Source organism: Bufo gargarizans, chromosome 4 (genome assembly GCF_014858855.1).
Source record: "Bufo gargarizans isolate SCDJY-AF-19 chromosome 4, ASM1485885v1, whole genome shotgun sequence".
Classification (NCBI taxonomy): Eukaryota; Metazoa; Chordata; class Amphibia; order Anura; family Bufonidae; genus Bufo; species Bufo gargarizans.
In genome coordinates this window covers 393,926,377-393,945,056 of record NC_058083.1, presented here as the reverse complement: position 1 = coordinate 393,945,056, position 18,680 = coordinate 393,926,377, and the positions used below count along the sequence as shown (strand labels likewise).

General features: G+C 42.5%; 1 protein-coding gene across 1 annotated transcript in view; it reads right to left on the bottom strand.

Moving 5' to 3' along the window:
* The window catches only part of RASGRP3 (RAS guanyl releasing protein 3), a 159,576-nt gene extending 149,234 nt beyond the window's left edge, over positions 1 to 10,342 (bottom strand). The window contains exon 1 of the mRNA XM_044291472.1: positions 10,276 to 10,342. The gene's annotated coding sequence lies outside the window, so the exon portion shown is untranslated. The remainder of the gene's footprint in view (positions 1 to 10,275) is intronic.
* Positions 10,343 to 18,680: the final 8,338 nt, after the last annotated feature.

Genomic DNA, 18,680 nt, shown 5'->3' with positions numbered 1-18,680 from the left:
GATGATTGGCAGTTCTCTCCTAGAGAGAAAGAGAGAAAACTAGGTAGAAGACTACCAGTCATCAGCAGGTGGGCAGGGAGAGCACGAATTCATGAATAACCATGACTCTTCTCAGGTGGCCGTGACTCTTTTTCAGGCCTAGTCTGCAATGTTTGTGATGTTGGTTCTCGGCAATTACTTACTTTTTAGCTCATGAGTGACACACCACTGAAATCAGCCCTCAGTGAGGTCAGCATAAAGTTGATGACAGGTTCCCTTTAAAAGAAGCAAATGCAAAAGATAAAATAAACCAGTAAGTTTTACTACAGAAGAAATGCCATAAAAACTAAACCCTTAAAATTGTGGCGGAATTTGTCATTTTTTCCAGCTTCCCACTCCATTGGATGCAATATTAAATGGTGCCATTAGAAAGTAGAACTTGTCACACAAAAAAACAAGCCCTCATACGGCTGTGTGAACGGAAAAAAAGAAAAATGGCTCGGTCCTGAAATGGTTAGCTTCACATCTGCCTCTTTCATTGGGGTTGTCCAGTTTGGACATAATGGACACCCAACAATAGACTAAAGACATATTGTCTTACTGCTGAGACCTCCAACTATCAGTTGTAATAAGTGGGGAAACCTGGAAACATGCTATTTCGGTGCAGCACCACTGCAGAGCAAAAGCATTATACAGTTTCTATGTACAATAAATCCATGGGATGCCTGCCTAATGTATGGACCTGCCGAGTCCTCCATACATAGCTATTCTCTGTTGTGGCCATTAGATGAGGTTCCTGAATGGTGACATCCCCCCAAATTGAATATTCCATAATACAGTTTTTGACAAACATTTTTCTAATCCACCCAACCACTTTAATGTTGCAATATTAACTCTGTGGTGACATATTATTTGTATTCTTTGGACATTTGAAGCACATGCTAATGACTTTTGACTTTGGGATATTTAAGGATATCTTTTTTCCTGCGGCTCAGAGGATGCTAAATTTGCATTTGACTGTTGTTATCCAGCTGAGAAGTTACGATGAGGAAGTAGAACACAGGAAGTGGATTAGAGCAGACAGGAAATCCAGGCTTCTAATACACTGGCAGTGAACACACGACAGACCTTAAACCAATAGAAACTGTAAAAAAAACTAAATGCAGCATATAGATTTTATTTTACTTCTCATATTTATCATTTAAATCTCAAAAAGTTTGACTCACACCACCAGTCATTATCTAGCTATCTTCATAACTCAGTAGTCAATCATCTTTAGATTCATAAGAGTAGAGATAAATTAACAGTGTGCCTTGTGTTAAAGCACCCACTCATCCACAATTCCTGGCACATAAACTAAGGTTAAAGGGGTTGTCCACTTTTTGTTAGAGGGCTTTCCTAATAATAAGCTGATCACAGGTTGTACCACTGAAGGAACCACCAGCAATCAGCCGTAAATGTTACCTTCCCTGCAGTTCTATTACACAGTGTGTAATCAAATCAATGTGCTCTCAGTTCATAGACTTGCTGGTTCCTCCAGAGTGTCACTCTTTGTGGCTACTCTTAAATCAAGTTGGATCTTAGGAGAGGAAACAAGAGGAAAAATGAGACTTTCTGTAGAATTTCTTTATCTAGGATTTGTTTTCCTTTTTTTTGAGGTATCTAAAAAATGAAGTAACAACAGGTTTTGCTAACCATAGCTGAGCCCTATCTCTGTTACCCACATTCTCCTGGAATTATCTACTCATAGGTACTCATGCTGAATAATTACACATCAATGTCAACCTAGCTTAGATGTAGAGGATCCCCTGATCTGTTACCAACTTATCTTCAGAATAGACGGGCAATCTGCCTAGATCAATTGTACATTATTTAATATTTTATATGCCAAATTACCTATAACCCATTTGTCATCAGATCCAGCCATTTTTATATTGCCATGGTAGATGCTAGAGATGAGAGAAGTTTTGAACAAATTCAATTTGGTAGCTTCGTCGAAGATCGACAAGAAATTTGATTTGTTACAAATTATTTTGTCATAAATCAGCTATACCCAGACCAATCTGCCTAAAACCAGAACTAATTTCAGACGGAGTAGGAGCAAACGGATGTCAATTCAATGAGATCCGTCCTCCATTGAAGTGTAGGTTAAATAAAACGCAACATCCCTAGCAACCAATAGGAAAGTTTCCTATGTACCCCTTACTATATAGGAGACTCCCCAGCAGCCATTTTCTGCTGTTTTTTGCAGTTCTGAGCAAGAGACAGCAGTGTCATTGCTATGCTCTGTGCTTTGCTGAGTCGTCTGGATCCTTATTCAATTACATTAGATAGTTACTTAATTCATATATATAATACAGATAGTTAGTGGGAGACAGTCAGTGTAATACTTACCACGCTCCCAGGCACCCGCGTCTCTCCTGATGCCCTCATGACTGCCGCTGCATCCACCTGTCACGCGGATCCGGTAATGGGGGGCGGTTGGGGTGTAGTGCAGCTAATAGAAGACCATTACAGGAATGAGCCTCCCTAGCATCACCCGCGATGCAAGGGAGGTACTTCCCATCACTGCCTGCTATTGACTTCCCCCACATCACCGAATGTTTTCATACGTGTGACGGGGAGATGTAGCGGCGGGCATGCTGGGGAGCGGGGTGCTGGTGAACAGGGTAAGTATTACCTTTATGCGGTGCCCGGGCATTTTTGTCGCTTAGTATGCATAAATACATACCCTGGCCCCCATACACACGTCACGGTAACTGAGTGGGGATGGGCTGCTGGACACATACTGTCCTCTATATGAGCAATTCATTAGCAAGCAGAGTTCATGGGGAGGGGGTCCTTTATGAATCCCCTCATGAACTTTTTTTAACTTACTGCTTGGATTGTGGGTGGCTGTTGCTGGGCTGGCAGCAGTGATGCTGGGGCTGTATTCAGTGACTGTTCCTTGTTCGGTGGGTCGCTAATGAGGCAGGCGAGCAGCCGCACCCGCACAGTTCTGTCTGCTGAGCCTACTGCGCTGCTCCTGCTGCGAGCGATACACTGGCCAATTAGCAGCAGGAGCTTTGCACTGCTAAATGCTGATTGGCCAGTGCAGTGCCCAGCAGACAGAAGAGTGAGCGCTATGCTGCATGGACCCTGGATGTTACTGGTCAGACATCGGTGATTGCTGTGCAATGGGGGGAGAGGGGCCCTGAACATAGGGGAAGCAGGGCCCGGAACGGAAGACAAGTGGGAGGGCCCCTCAATTCCTGCCAATAACTAGTAGTACGCTAGTAGAGATCAGATAACATAACTATAAGCTGTCTGAGTCTGGAGACATAGGGGGTGGTCCGCTCCAGGCCCCCCGTGCCATAGGCCCCATAACAGCTGCGTGGTCTGCCTATATTGGTGGTACGCCCCTGGATATAGTATAGCTGATAGAATCCAGTGCAGGGTGTTAGGTAGTGTGATAGGAATTACTGTGCTTTGATAGTGATTAGTGTCTTTGTCTTTCGTCTTTGAAAAAGAAAAGTTGTTGTCTGTTTTTCTGTGCTGATAGGGATTACTGTGCTGTGATTACATTGGCACAGAAATTCCACGATTACAACGCGGAGGCAATATTGCTATCACGTGGCCAAGTTGCTGGTGTGCTAGAATGACATTTATCCAGTGGGCTGTGAAAGACATATATTTTCCTTTACCATAGTTACAACTCCATATGTCAGCTCAGCGCTGGTGTGAACTCTACCAGACACTGAGAGGCCAAAGGACTGGCCCACCTTCTGCTCAAGGTACATGTGCAGGGATGGTACAACGTCTTGGGAAACTCCTTGGAAAAAGAGGGACTATAGTACCAGCAACTTGGCCAGGTGCATGTTGAGCTTCTGGGCCACTGGATGATTGCACGCATGCTGTAGGCTTTTTGCAATCACCTTGTGTGTCGAAACAAGTGATGAGGAGGAGGAGCATCAGGAGCAATAGACAACATTGAAGTCGATGAGAAGGAATATCATCTTCCTTCTGCTGACATTGACAGGCCCTTACTGATGGAGAGGGGGTGCAGACTGGTGGGAAATGTAGCTATTGCTGTATCAGGCTGTAAGACTAAATGAGTGGCATGGTTGTCCCATGCTACATTATGTGACGCTCATTGTGTTGACGCAGGGCCATCATGTGAAATACGCACCCTGACCATACCTGACCTTCTTCCCACACATCCTGCGTACCACCACACTAACGTCCCCCAGTGACTGTCTGAAATATTCCCACACTGGCGAGTATCGCATTTTCCCTCTACCTCTGTGTGATGCCTGCATGCCGCTGCTTTTATGAACCCATGCACTGCCAGCGTGTACCTCACAGGTAGTCTCCCGAGTACACTACCAGCCTTGCCCCCTGATGATGACAATGCCCCCTCTTCACCCGATTCCCAGGTGCGATTGGCTACATCATCATCTACATATGTTTGCAAGCCACTTGTGTCACCCTCACCCAGGGGCGGACTGGGAACTTAAAGTAGCTCTGTAAAATTACTAAAAGTGGCCCCATTCTGTAGTCGGGTCTAAATTGACGGAAGGCAGGGAGAGGAAAAAACATATTCTGGCACATACCATTCCAAAAAAGAGCCAGATACCACAGTCCATGACAAAATACTGCCACTAGCAGCATAAAATACATCCCAAAAATCTTCCACTGGCTGGCCTTGAAGAGGGCTCAGGGAGCACCCGGAGCATTGACCCACTGGGAAATCCGCCCCTGCCCTTACCTGTCTCTTCCGCACGTCCCTGACCTCGCACAACATGTGCTCCCACCTAACTGTCATCATCGGTAGTTGCATGCCTAAGGGAGTCTGCAGCAGAACTCTCCTCCAAGTCTGTGCTGGCCTGTAACTGACTGCTCTCAAAAAGGTCATTGTCACTGTAAAGCGGAGCAGAGACGATGGCTATTACTTGGCTAACAGACAGAGCAGCAAATGCAAGAGGTAGGTTCAGGACAGGTGAGGACATAGTAGCAGTTTTTGGGCCATGGCAACATGGTGTCAGATGAACCCTCCGATTCATGGCTGTGTGTATCTGTTGTAACTTAAGATAATTGTGAGGACTGAGTTAACCATTCCAGTACAGCTAGAATGTTGGTCCAAACAAAACCGCTGGATGACACTGGCAGCTCTGGCCTGTTGCTGCCAGGCAACTCTCTGTTGGCCATAGTATATAACAACTGTATCGCTAAAAGAACGGATTAGCTATGAATATTGGTGCACTGCACACTTATGTACATGATCAATGTTGGACTGGGGTACCTAGGGCCCACCAATAAAGTTTATTTTGAGGGACAACTGTATGGATACATTAAAATATTACCTGGTCACACAGCAGCAAGACTCTATAAGATTACTGATTATGGGGGCCCTGCATCGACTTTGAGAAGACAGGTCCCTGGGAAAAGAAGGCTACTAGTGTTGATCGAGCATGCCTGGGCCAAAGAATTTTATCTGTGACATACAGTGTACTTTTTCAATAGACAGTGTCCGTTTCTGACAGTGACATTAGCTGCGCCACATCTCCAGTGTAAAGTGTGCGCATCCAAAAACTTTCTGTGACATACAGTGTACTTTTACAATAGACAGTGTCTGCTTCTGACAGTGACATTACCAGTTCCACATCTGCAGTGTAACGTGTGCGCTGAAAACATTTATCTGTGTATTTTTTTCGTAGAAGCTGCGGACAGTGACATTTCTGGTGGTACCTCTCCTGTATAACGTTTCCTCATCCCAAATATCTGTGACATTCCCTGTAATTTTTTTTTAGCTGCTGGTGACAGCATTGACATTATCTGCGGGATATCTCCTGTGTGATGTCTCCACATCCCAAATACCTTTTTAAATTTGTTTGCGTATACACTTTCAAATCCTATGCTACTGCACGTGTGAAGAAGGTGAGCAGTAAGGGACGGGGCAGTGGCCGTGATGCTGATAGTGCACGCAGAGGCTGTGGCCCTGGGCGCGTTGAAACTGCGCCTGCTGCCAGAGCCCTCACATATAGTTTTACAGGGTCAGCTCAACTACAGGCCCTTACCTACATTTTTTACAGGGTCAGCTCACCAGCAGGCCATCACCTACAATGTTTTACAGGGTCATCTCACCTGCAGGCCATCACTTACAATCTTTTACAGGGTCAGCTCACTTGCAGGCCCTCACATATCATTTTTTAGAGGGTCAGCTCACCTGCAGGCCTTCGCATATAATGCTTTACAGGGTCAGCTAACCTGCAGGCCCCCTGCATATAATTTTTTAGAGGGTCAGCTCACCAGCAGGCCCTCGCATATAATGTTTTACAGGGTCAGCTCACCTGCAGGCCCATCACCTACAATTTTTTACAGGGTCAGCTCACCTGCAGGGGGTTAACTTATAATTATAGTAAATGGTAGGCGACTACCTAATTAATAACATTTGACTGTATAAGTGGTGGTCGCTAAAAAGTAACTTTTATTAAATTTAAAAAAGAACGGGTGGAAGTTCTCAATACATAAACAAAACAAATACATTCACCTGGGTGGCACCCACTACACTGGAGCATACGTAGCTGGCCAAACCCAGGGTTCAATAAATAATCACCAGATAGGGCAGACTCGTGACCAGAACCCTAGGGAGGATGGACTTATTGTGGTGTGAGAACCTCCATCCACCCCTCTTGATCAGTAGTCCGGTCACTGGCAACAGTCTGTATTCCCCACTGGGGCTAAGTAAGGCTACCTAGCTGTGTCTACTGTTAAACTAAAAGGCTCTCCCCTCCATGTATCAGGGACAGCAGTCTACAAGTGGCTCGACACGTTTCTCTGGTGACTATTTCTGTCACCGATTCATCAGGAGCGCTTTCAGACACACATACACAAACAAACTGTGCTGACATGCTCTGGTACATAACATGCAGCACATAGCCTGCGGCACTGGGATGGCCGTAGCGCGGCCGCCCTCCACTGCCTCTGAAAAGGAGAACACCACGCCCCCTATGCCCTCCTATGCCGGACGTCATCTTGCTGGAACCAATAGTATCGGGGTGCCGCTAATTGCAGACGCGCCCCTGTCCCGCCTCTGTACGCTGTTCACGAAGACATAGAAGGCCCTCGAAGGCATAGAAGGCCCTCGCATATAATGTTTTACAGGGTCAGCTCACCTGCAGGCCCTCACTTACAATATTTTACAGGGTCAGCTCACCAGCAGGCCATCACCTACAATCTTATACAGGGTCAGCTCACCTGCAAGCCCTTACCTACAATATTTTACAGGGTCAGCTCACCTGCAGGCCCTCACATATAATGTTTTACAGGGTCAGCTCACCTGCAGGTCCTTGCATATAATTTTTTAGAGGGTTAGCTCACCAGCAGGCCCTTGCATATAATGTTTTACAGGGTCAGCTCACCTGCAGGCCCTCACCTACAATCTTTTACAGGGTCAGCTAACCTGCAGACCCTCACCTACAATCTTTTACAGGCTCAGCTTACCTACAGGCCCTAGCATATAATTTTTTAGAGGGTCAGCTCACCAGCAGGCCATCAATCATAATTTTTCAAGGGTTTATGATGCCCTCCTTTATGTGTAATAAAGGATGTATTGGCGTGCCGGTTCCTTGTAATTTTTGGCAGCCCTTTCACTTAGTGCATAGGCTTTATGAGTGTAGGAGTCCCATTACCTGAACAATTGTACCACAATGTGAATGAGACCCTCCTTTATGTGATATACAGGTTGTATCGGAGTGCCTCTTCCTTGTAATTTTTGGCAGCACTTGCACTTTATATACAAGTAAATATACAGGAAAGAATGTTTCCTAACAATTCTTCCTCTAAAATTTTATCTTTGGTTTTGTGCGTATTAATGTCAGTCTGTAAAAGTGGCGTACTACTCGGACAACATCATTCCCAGCAGTGACCTGGGAGTCCAAGATACATCCAGACATCCTCCTCATGCTGTCCCCGAACCATTTCTGTGGTGTTTCCATCGATTTCTGACCTTTTCATGTGAACCAGACACCCTCCCCTCTTCAGATCAAGGGGTGCCTGATTTAATGCTCAGGTTATCACATTGACTTCCATTGTGCTCGGGTGCTCGGTAGAGCACCCGAGCATCGCAAGGTGTTTGGGCCCGAGCACCCGAGCACTTTGGTGCTCGATCAACACTAGAGGCTACTAGCTTAACTAGCTCTGTGCCTAGAAGTCTCAGTGACCTGATCATGTCTATAATAATAAACTGAGTAGTTTCTTAAATAGTCTACCCAGTTTATTCTATGAACTTGGGCTGGTTGAGGTGCTGTACACTGCCTTTATATGTATACCTATAGTTAGTACAGTGAGTTTACTGTTTAGTTCAGCAGTCTCCTATGCTCTCCCTACACCCTCTCTGCACTCTCCCTCTCCGATATTGTCCTACACTCTCTGCTAAGAGTTTGCAGCAGCACTGTCTCTAGTGCATGAGCATCTTGTCATGTCTCTCCATATGCTCAGCTCTCGGAAAAATGGCGGCGAACGAGTGGGATCAGGGTTTTATAGGGCTTTTCCTAGCTGTGACATCACAGGGGATGGCTACCTGCAGATTGGCTGGCTGCATGACATTATGAGTGATATCGTGTTCCCAGGCTTGTCTCCCCTACACTTACTTTGTAGTTTCTAACATGTGTAGCCGCCATTTTAGGAAAACTGATTCATTACCACGAAGCACGAGGAAAATCTGATTTGTTTAGAATTGAAGTTTTCCTAAACTTCGGACAGAATTCCACTTTGGATGCTTCACTTTGCTCAACACTAGTACCTGCCATTACTATTTCTTCTGTTAGCAAATCATGTGTTTTTTGAAAAATGCCTATGTTGGTGGAAGTGCTTAATACTCTTGACATTGACAAGCCCTCAGGAAGAAATGCCTCATCTCAGGATATGAACTTCCCATTCCCTTCATAAGGCAACAAATCAACAGCCAGACCTTGCATCATCTCATCTCTAGAATTCATACCGTATAACTATAGCAAATTGAATATCCATCTGCGTTTTCATGTCTACCATTTACAATACATTGTACTCATATTGTACCCTTTTTCATATTGTTTTTCTCTAACCTTTATATATTATATTTTTGTAAAGAATGGATATTTCATATAACAAACCCCAAAATTCAGTAAAGAATGGGCATAAAACTTGTGAACGAGCTCTAATATTTAAACCTAAGGTACCAATTAGTCTAAAGCTGATGGAAATGAATGATACCTCCCAAAACAATCATTTGTTGGGTGAAATGTAATAATTAAAGATTTTTTCAGATCATTGACAATAGTTGAACCAAAGGTCTCTTTCTGAGAAAGAACGGTCCCAGAAAGGCAATTATATCACAGTATCAAATATGCAAACCTATGTTCACAAGACAAAAAATTATATACAACAATGTCACTTTTTAGACCATATACGCAAAACATCACAACCAAACTATTAAAATCAATAAAAAACAGACAAGCTAACAGTGAGGGACACTTAAAATAGAAGGTGACCCTGATAGCTGCACTGACTTATAATAAAGTCAAATGGTGTGGTGGTTTCAAGCAGAACTTTACTTTTCCACCCAATGGTAGTGGTCTCTTTCACATCACAGAGTATCATTATTGATTTGTGTTGGATTGTGTATTGCATGTCACAGTGTAACTTCTGTCATAATTGCTTTTTTAGTTTTTTGGGGAGTGCATACAGTTTTTTATATGTGTTATGTGATATGATTGTTTGTCTTTTCAGGGATACCCACTATTCTTTAGCTCATTAACTTGCTAAGTATTGGTAGGTCTTAGGGCACAACCCTAATGCCTGACTGGCTCTAAATAAAATATTCATATTTCATCTAACTGTATGAAAGCATAAAAGTAATAAAACAGAACATATTTCACTGAACTGGCTGTCCTAGTGAATAATTACAGCATACACCAGGTAAGAATACATATATTTCATTAAACATTATCTCACAGGCAACTGGCAACTGTCTTAAATTACCATAAATAAATGACTACAGCAGAAAAGTAAATCTATGCCCAAAATAAGCAAAAACAAAGTCAAATGTCTTTACACATTTAGTTCCATTCTCAGCCTTCCTCGTGAGGTGTGAACCATGTGTTCCTGGCACTGTGCTATATAAATAGGTGTCAGAGGCAATGTTGCAAGTTTGCTTGAATTCACTTGGCATGAAAATCAAGTTTATTTTAAGATATTACCTCTGATCTCAGAATTGGCTTCTACTCTGCAGATGTATAACGTTACCTAAAAAGATCCATGAGATTCACCATTTCTGACCTTGTCCTAGGCTCAGTCCTCTTCCTCCTGCGCACCAGGTCACACGTAATTTTTTTTCCGAGACCCTCCTTGGATTTTATATTAAGATTTTGTTCATTTTGCCAGGTCTGGACAGTGTCCTGCTCCCTCCCAGTAGGACGACATAAAAAGCCTGTATGAAGGTCTTTGCCGTAAAATTGTAGATGACTTGACTAAGCAGCAAACACATTTCCTTCTATTCTTTCTTAAGTTCATTTTCCTGCTTCCAGTTATGTGTTTTTTTTTTTTCTTCTTCTTAATTTGACTATAAATAGGTTTGACAACCACAGCTCGGAGTAGCAGCCCAGGCAGGAAGTATGCGGCAAGCAAGGTATAATTATTTTTTGTTTCAAACAATGCATAAACCTGAATGCATGTATCCTGCGCTCAATATGATCAAACAGGGCACTGAAAGTGCTGGGACTGGCCAAGCCAAATTAAATTTAAGGTTGCATAAAGGTATATTGGGGTTGTCTCGCTGCAGCAAATGACGTTCATCATGTACAGAAAGCTAATACAAGGAATATCCAAAAATAAGGGTGTACAGGTATAGTGAAACGTAACCTTTAAAACCCATGAATTAAAAACTGAAGTGCCACAAAGTACAAAAGGAAATAAAACAGACAAATAAAGTGTATATGCGTCGCTGACATTGTTAATCCAGGACCCAAAATCAACAGCAAATGCCATAAAAAGCTTAGTAGTAACAACAAATGAGAAGATTTTTACCCAACACAACAGGACATGGTATGCTAGTTCTCCAGGTGAAAGTACAGGTAGTGCGATCGTCCTATATTTCACTAAAAGATACCGGTGGTATGCAAATGTTCTAAATCTTCACACGATGCACAGTCGGATCTTCTAAATGGCAAAAGGAGGGTTACTTCGGCCATACAATACTCTATTTGTTGTGGAGAGGTGAAAACTAGTAAGCCCTTAAAAAACTAGCCATGGAGCAAACCACCCTGGCAAGGGTGACTTCATCCAGAACCTCACCCTAATATACAGTCCTGAACATACTCATTCATTGTACCCACGGTTTTATTTCCACTATATCAGGTGTCCTCCTTACCACCCCGGCAGGGTCTTATAGGGACCTTAGACCAGGGTGAGGTTCCGGACGGGACCACCCCTTGCGGGGCACGGATCCTGTCCTTACCACCCCGGCAGGGTCTTATAGGGACCTTAGACCAGGGTGAGGTTCCGGACGGGACCACCCCTTGCGGGGCACGGATCCTGTCCTTACCACCCTGGCAGGGTCTTATAGGGACCTTAGACCAGGGTGAGGTTCCGGACGGGACCACCCCTTATGGGGCACGGATCCTGTGTTAGGGCACTAGGGTCATAGCAGGTCACGCAGGGTGCAACAGGGATAGCTCACTTCCTTGCAGCTCTCCACAACGCATGACCTATCTTACGAAGACCCTCCTTCAAAGGACACCCAATCTATGCGCTGGGAAAGGACCATCATTTCCGGTGACCTTCTGAGCTCGGTGAATAAACGCTGCCTATAACTCTGTACCGGTAAGATCTTTCCTTGTTTTCTTACCCACACAAGGCATTGTCCTGGCCCTCACTCTGGGACACAGGACATCCACGTTTATTTCCACCACCAGGTGTGGGTCCCCCTGATCCTTGGGGTCCACACAATTTAAACAAGGGTCTGCCCGTGGGGTCCCATCTACCGTGACCCGCCTCCCAGCGGTCTACACGTACGTAGGGTCCCGCTTGTGTTTGTCTGTTTATGTCTGTAAGTGGATTATATATTTTTTTACTTGTATTATTAAAAGTTACATATTTTAGAACGTTACTGCCCCTTTAACTTTCACATATTACGCTTCTGAGCAGTACTCTGGTGAGAGGTGCGGCTGCACCATTCTCCCTTGGAGGGACGACTCCCCATTGTTTTGTACTCTTTTGAACCCTAATTTACCCTTAGCTGATCCTGACATGCCATGTTTCTGTTGTTATCTTAAGATTCATCAGGGGATCTAATAACCATGGAGTAATATAATGCAAGAAAGCTAGGTTCAGAGATAACCAAAATGTGACAAACCAGGCATGATTTAACCTGGATCACATGTGAGGGTTACAAGGCTTGTGGTCAGTGGACTACAAATACGTTTTTCTAGATCGTAGTTACTCTGGTATGCAGAGTTAATGCAAGTCACTTACTAATGTATTGTGATTGTCCATATTGTCTCCTTTGCTGACTTGATTCATTTTTTTGTGATTCATCACATTATACATTGCTCGTTTCCAGGGGTTACGACCATCCTACAATCCAGCAGCGGTGGTCATGCTTGTACACTATAGGAAAAGGAGCCAGCCTCTCCGGTTGCTGGGACCATGGAAGAGCGCATAGGCCCACACTTTTTCCTATAGTGAATGAATGAATCAAGCCAGCCATGAAAGCAACTTGGACAATCACAATACATTAGTAAGTGCCTTGTATAAACTTTGTCTACATGATAAATGCCAATTGCTGAAGTCAGACATTTAAGTTTAAGAGAAAATAATTCTCTCATTATCAAAATCAGAACAGTGTTAGGTCTCATTCTGTGACCACATGTTAATGTCTATATTACAGCCACAAGACCCAGGCCCCCCAAAGTTTAAGTAACTCAACTTAGAGTTAGTTCACCGAGCAAGGGGCAAAGCAACGACTGGATTCTAAACAAAGGAAAAGTATCAAGTATTGGAACTGTTCACATTGCTTTTTGGGTTTATGTTCAGTAGATGCAGAATGCCTTGAAAATCTTCCAGCTTATACACCAAACCCCAAGTATGTTACATATGATGGCATACGTTGCCCACAGGATTTCATGTAAATGAAACATTTTAGCATAGTTAAAAAAAAAAAATTGAGAATGCCAACACATACCCCTCCACTCTTGGAATATGCCAAATAAATGGAGCCGTATGGATTTTTTCGGTGTATTCCTTTCAAGGATCCAATCTTTTTTTGCCTTGACCAGTAAGCGTCAAAAATGGCATGGTGTGAAGAAGACCTTACTGCTCATGGAACTTCTCATTTATATAAGCCATATATTGAGCATTTGGTTGCTTTGCTATCCTACAAAAAGATCCCCAGAGCGTTCATTAGCTCTGATGGTGGACATCCCCTCTAAGCCAACTTAATTTACAACGTAGAGTATAAACTTTTACATTGATTAAAAATAATTTGAAGTTTGACTTTTTGATGCAATTTTTTTTTTAGCTAAAGCCAGGAGTGTATCTAACAGGAAGGAGAAGCATAAACCCTTCCCATATATTTTCAATTCCTCTTAAATCCACTTCTGGCTTTGGCTCCAAAACTGTAACAAAATTTGTCACAAAAACTGCAGATTGAGTGTGAAACCACCCTAATACCAACAATTTTTAATTCTGTTGAAGAAGTGTATCTTAAACGTCTCTGATCACCCGGAGTGTTGTAGGGTTTTGAATAGTGATCTGTTTCACCTCAGAGCGTATCCTCTCTATTGTTTCTTCCAGACAGGAGAGATGAGCTATTCCGTAGTGTCCTGTAGCTATGTTTTGTCTATCCTTGTTAACGCATTTCTTATCAAGACTTCTTAAACAAAAGCATATTTCTAACATTCACATGAGATAACTAGCCAAGCAGAAGGCTGAGATCAGTGCAAACGTCATTACCTCCCCATGAAATGGTAATGAGCAAAGTGACAAAAGCCATTCTTCTGTCCTCAGATCTAAATCTAGTTATTTCTGTGTTTATCAGTTTAGACATTGCTATTACCTGTGTTGTATTCCATCTGCATTATATTGTATGGTAACAGCACCATTTACCGGTGAGTTTAGTGTATTTCATTTAGCCTCAAGTTCCCAGGGCATTGTGGATAGTTCCTGGTTCTTTGTGTCTTGTGCTTGTTTAGAAGCAGCAGCCATCTTATGTCTGTTTTAGAAGCCACGCTCTCACTTTCAGCTCATCATCTGTTATACAGCCTGTTTCAAGCATAGTTGGTAAGGGCACTATCTATGTGTGTCATTATACTGCAGTTTATTATATGTTTGTTGCATTTGATAGCATTGTCATTGCATTATTACCTCATGTACTGTATGTATAGCAGATTATTCTGTATCCTATACAATATACTATGGATATCTATGTTCTGAAATACTATAGTTTTATTCTGTAGTTTCACCTTTCCTGTCACAATCTACTAGCAATAAAAGAGAAGGTTACAGCTGCACAGCCTTTTTTCTTAAGAAGACAGGGGGTTTAGCTACATCAGGGACAAGAGGAAAAAAAGGAGGGGGTTAGTCACCTGGTTCTCCCAATGAAAATCAGGGTACCTAACTTGCAGGGTGCCAAAGATGTGGAACCAATAGCTTTGATAACTATTTTGACTAGTCAGTGGAATATCTATGTATAGACACACAAATGAAGGCTGCCGGTGAGATAAACCTAGCAAGGTGGAATACCTAAACTAGAGTAAACAATGCAAGAGAGAAAACAGGGGGCGCCACTCATAGCTTGATTGCATATAAACTTATTATGGCCATCATATGCTCCTGATGAAGGGGATTTATATATCCCCGAAACGCGTTGGGCCTCTTCCTCACCCTACCCTGATTGTCTGAATAAAGGATTTGACCTAGGACTGCCGTTATTTCCTGATATCCTAGAAGAGAACCAGGCGCAGGAGGAAGGGTTTGGGGGTGTCTTGAGTTTATCCCCCATCTCTCCTCCTGGGTGAAGTGAGTACAATACACCAAGACCGAGTGACTCCGGTAAAAAAAACGTGTATGAGGACAGTATAGCCATAGTGACATGGCTTAAAGTGGGCACAATCCGAAAATAAAACAATATTGGAATTTTTTTTTTTTATCCATTTAAACATATTTTTGGGATCATTTTTGATAACTTTTTAAATTTCCCATGTCCCTTTCTAAATAATAAAAAAAAAAATATCCTAAAATCATGCATCTTTCACACTGGATACTAGGCCTAAAATATGGCAAGATGATTATGATGATAATGTAGTGAGGATAATGCAATAGCCGAAGTTACATATACAGAACAGGAAGTCTGAATAATGCCAATGATGCCCAGGAAGACACCGTTACATAGGTGAAACCTAGGTTTGGGCTTGAAGGTTTGCCATCCTATGTATTTTTTTTTTCAATGATCTCATTTTTATTGACTCCCTTATCATTGCTGGATGGTCTGTGCTGTTTCTTTTCCCCATTTAAGCCTCTTTCACATGTCAGTGAATTATAGACATCTGCTGTCCATAGTCTCCATGGATCGCTTATGTATCCATTGACTTTAAAATGTGTATTCACACATGCACTACGTTCCAAATTATACATTGTTACCATACACTTAAGAAATTAACTAGAGCTTCAATATGGGGCACCGATCACACGATGTTTGAGAAGATGGCCTTACAAAGGCAGGAACCTAAAAAGAAGATATCCCTACTTTATTCTTTGATTAATTCCTCCAGCGATCCAAGTAGGTGCAAATTTATAGATAAATGGGAAGAGGAACTAGACATTAAATTCGATAACAGGGAATTGCCAAAATTATTAACAGCTCCAGTGAAGGTTTTTAGGTGTGTAAAATTACAGGAGAATAGTTACAAAGTGCTCACCCACTGGTATTATACGCCGCAACGATTACACATTATGTATCCAGAGGTCAGCTCCGTCTGTTGGAGGTGTGAGAATAATTTAGGGACGCAGACCCATATCTAGTGATTATGTCCTAAAATCCAAACGTATTGGCAAGGAATTTGTGAAATTCTATCCAAGGTGTGTAAAGTGACCATAAAAGCATCACCAAAACTGTGCTTATTTGGTTTGGTTGGAGAGTCAACAAATTTGAGATCGAAAGTAACTTCACTTTATGTGGAATACTGTTAGCGGCGGCCCGCCTACCAGTGGCAGTATACTGGCGAAAGACAGATCACCCTCCTTTGCAACACTGGTTTATGAAAAGTGACCAGATTTATAGATTGGAACAAATTGCACATTGGGATTCTAGGTCACCCCAACGTTTCAATGATATATGGGGTCCGTAGAAACTGTTTAGAGGGTTCGCTGAGTGATCTAGTAGTCCTGTGAAGAAGATTGAGACCTCATACTTGCTACGTTAGAGTGTAAGAGTATGGAATCATAGTACCCTTTACCCTCATCCCCTCAGACTCCCCCCCTCCCCCCTTGTTTCTTTTTCTATTCTTTTCTCCACCTCTTTTTGGAGTTGTTCTCCAGACCAGGATTACCTCCAGTTACTGTGATCTACAGATTGTATTTATATTTATTTCTCCAACATATCGATTGATGTAAAGGCTTGCCGAGGTATTTCTGCTTTGGAAATTGTTAATTTTGTTATGCCTATCGGTGTATACTCATATGTCTATGAAACAATAAAAACATTTATTAAAATAAAAATTGTGTATTCACACATCAGTGGTTTACCACAGACCGTGGAATACAGATGATATACGGAGGACAAAAAATGGACACACAGACCAAACACAGATCCTTCACGGACAGCTTCAGAGATGAACCACTGACCATCTTGGACACAGACGTGTGAAAGAGTCCTTACTCTTTGATGTAGGACTAGCAGTGTCAAAGTTCTATATGCACAGTGAATGAGACACTGAAAATCATATAAGGAGATAGAGGATAAAAGGATAGTGTGTCTAGAGATACTTAACATATTGTTTTAAAGGCGGTAAGTGAAACACTGTGCCTACTTATACTAATTCCCAGAGTAGATGATTGAAGGGCTTTTTCACTTGGATGATTCCAGATATGTTTTGTATTTATATTATTAGGCCTAGTGACTTAACACTTAACTTGGAATGTTTTCCAAAATTGTTCTATCATCCCAGCCTGTCCTATCCTGTATCAATGTTTCTGTATTACTTGAATTGAACTCTATATCAAGCTGCCCACAGATATGACTTAATGTACAATGTGATAGGTTCACTTTAAGGAGGACCTGTCACCACAAAATGCAGTGCAGTCTGCAGGCAGCATGTTATAGAGCAGGAGGAGCTGATTGATATATATATACAGGTTAAAACGCGAAAAAATGTAATATCGTGCAAAAGTCCATTTATTTCATTAATGCAAATTAAAAGGAATTGCATTAATGCAGCTTAAAATTGCAATTTTGTGATAAGGTTCAATATTCTAGGCTCAAAGTGTCACACTCTAGTTAGCTAATTAATCCATGTCCCCTAAGCAAAGGGTACCTCAAAATTATGACTTTGGGGTTTCATAAGCTGTAAGCCAAAATCATCCAAATTATAACAAATAAAGGCTTGAAATATCTCGCTTTGCATGTATAGAGTCTATCTCTTATGTTAGTTTCACCTTTTAAGTTGCATTACTGAAATAAATGAACTTTACAAGATTTTTTCAAATTTATCGAGTTTCATCTGTATATAATTGTGGGAAAATATTCTGTAAAACATGTTATTTATACATTTATATCTCTGCTCTTTCTATACTTAAGACCACACCATGTACATCTGTCAATGACTGACAGCTATCTTGTATATTCACTTACACAGAGAATGCTATAATTTACCAATATCACCTTCCCCGTGTACAACTGAAGTTAGAATAAGGCCGAATGCACACGGCCGTGTTTCACGGCCGTGAGCGGTCCGTGGTAACACGGGCTGGATTCCTGCTGAGAGTAATACACTGGTTTGATCTATACCAGTGTACTACTGCACTGCGGCGGCGGCAGCAGGGAGCGCACCGCGTCATAGCAACCAATGACGCCGTGCGCTCCTGCTCTCAGCAGGAATCCAGCCCGTGTTACCACGGACCGCTCACGGCTGTGAAACGCGGCCGTGTGCATTCGGCCTAAAGCAGAGATATAAATGAATCTTTTCCCACAAAACTATATCTCAATCTTCTAAGCTTCTCCTGCTCTGTAATATGCTGCTTGCAGGTTACAATGCATTTTGTGGTGACAGGTCCTTTTTAAACCCTTCCTGCAAAATCGCATAAATATACATTGCCTGAAATGTCTTTCCCGTTATTATGATCACACAGGGCACAAAAGCTGTGTCATTGTGATTACCTGCTAGAGAACAGCGGTGAACAACACCAACCCTCCAGAGCTGCTTTTCCCAATTTCAGCCATTCCTGTACCATGGCCAGGGCTTCCTTCGTTACTTCCACCACAGGACTGGCATTGCCATTGCTGGGGATGAATACTGTCAGCCAGAAGCTTAGCATAGGTGATCTTAGGTGTGCCCTAACAGATACAGTGCTTGCTTAAAGGTGTATTCCCATTACAGACATTACGCCATGTTCGCATGATTTGTCATAAATGCTTGATAGATGCAGGTCCCAGCTCATGCTTGTCCACTTTTAAGAAGGTACATCAAGGA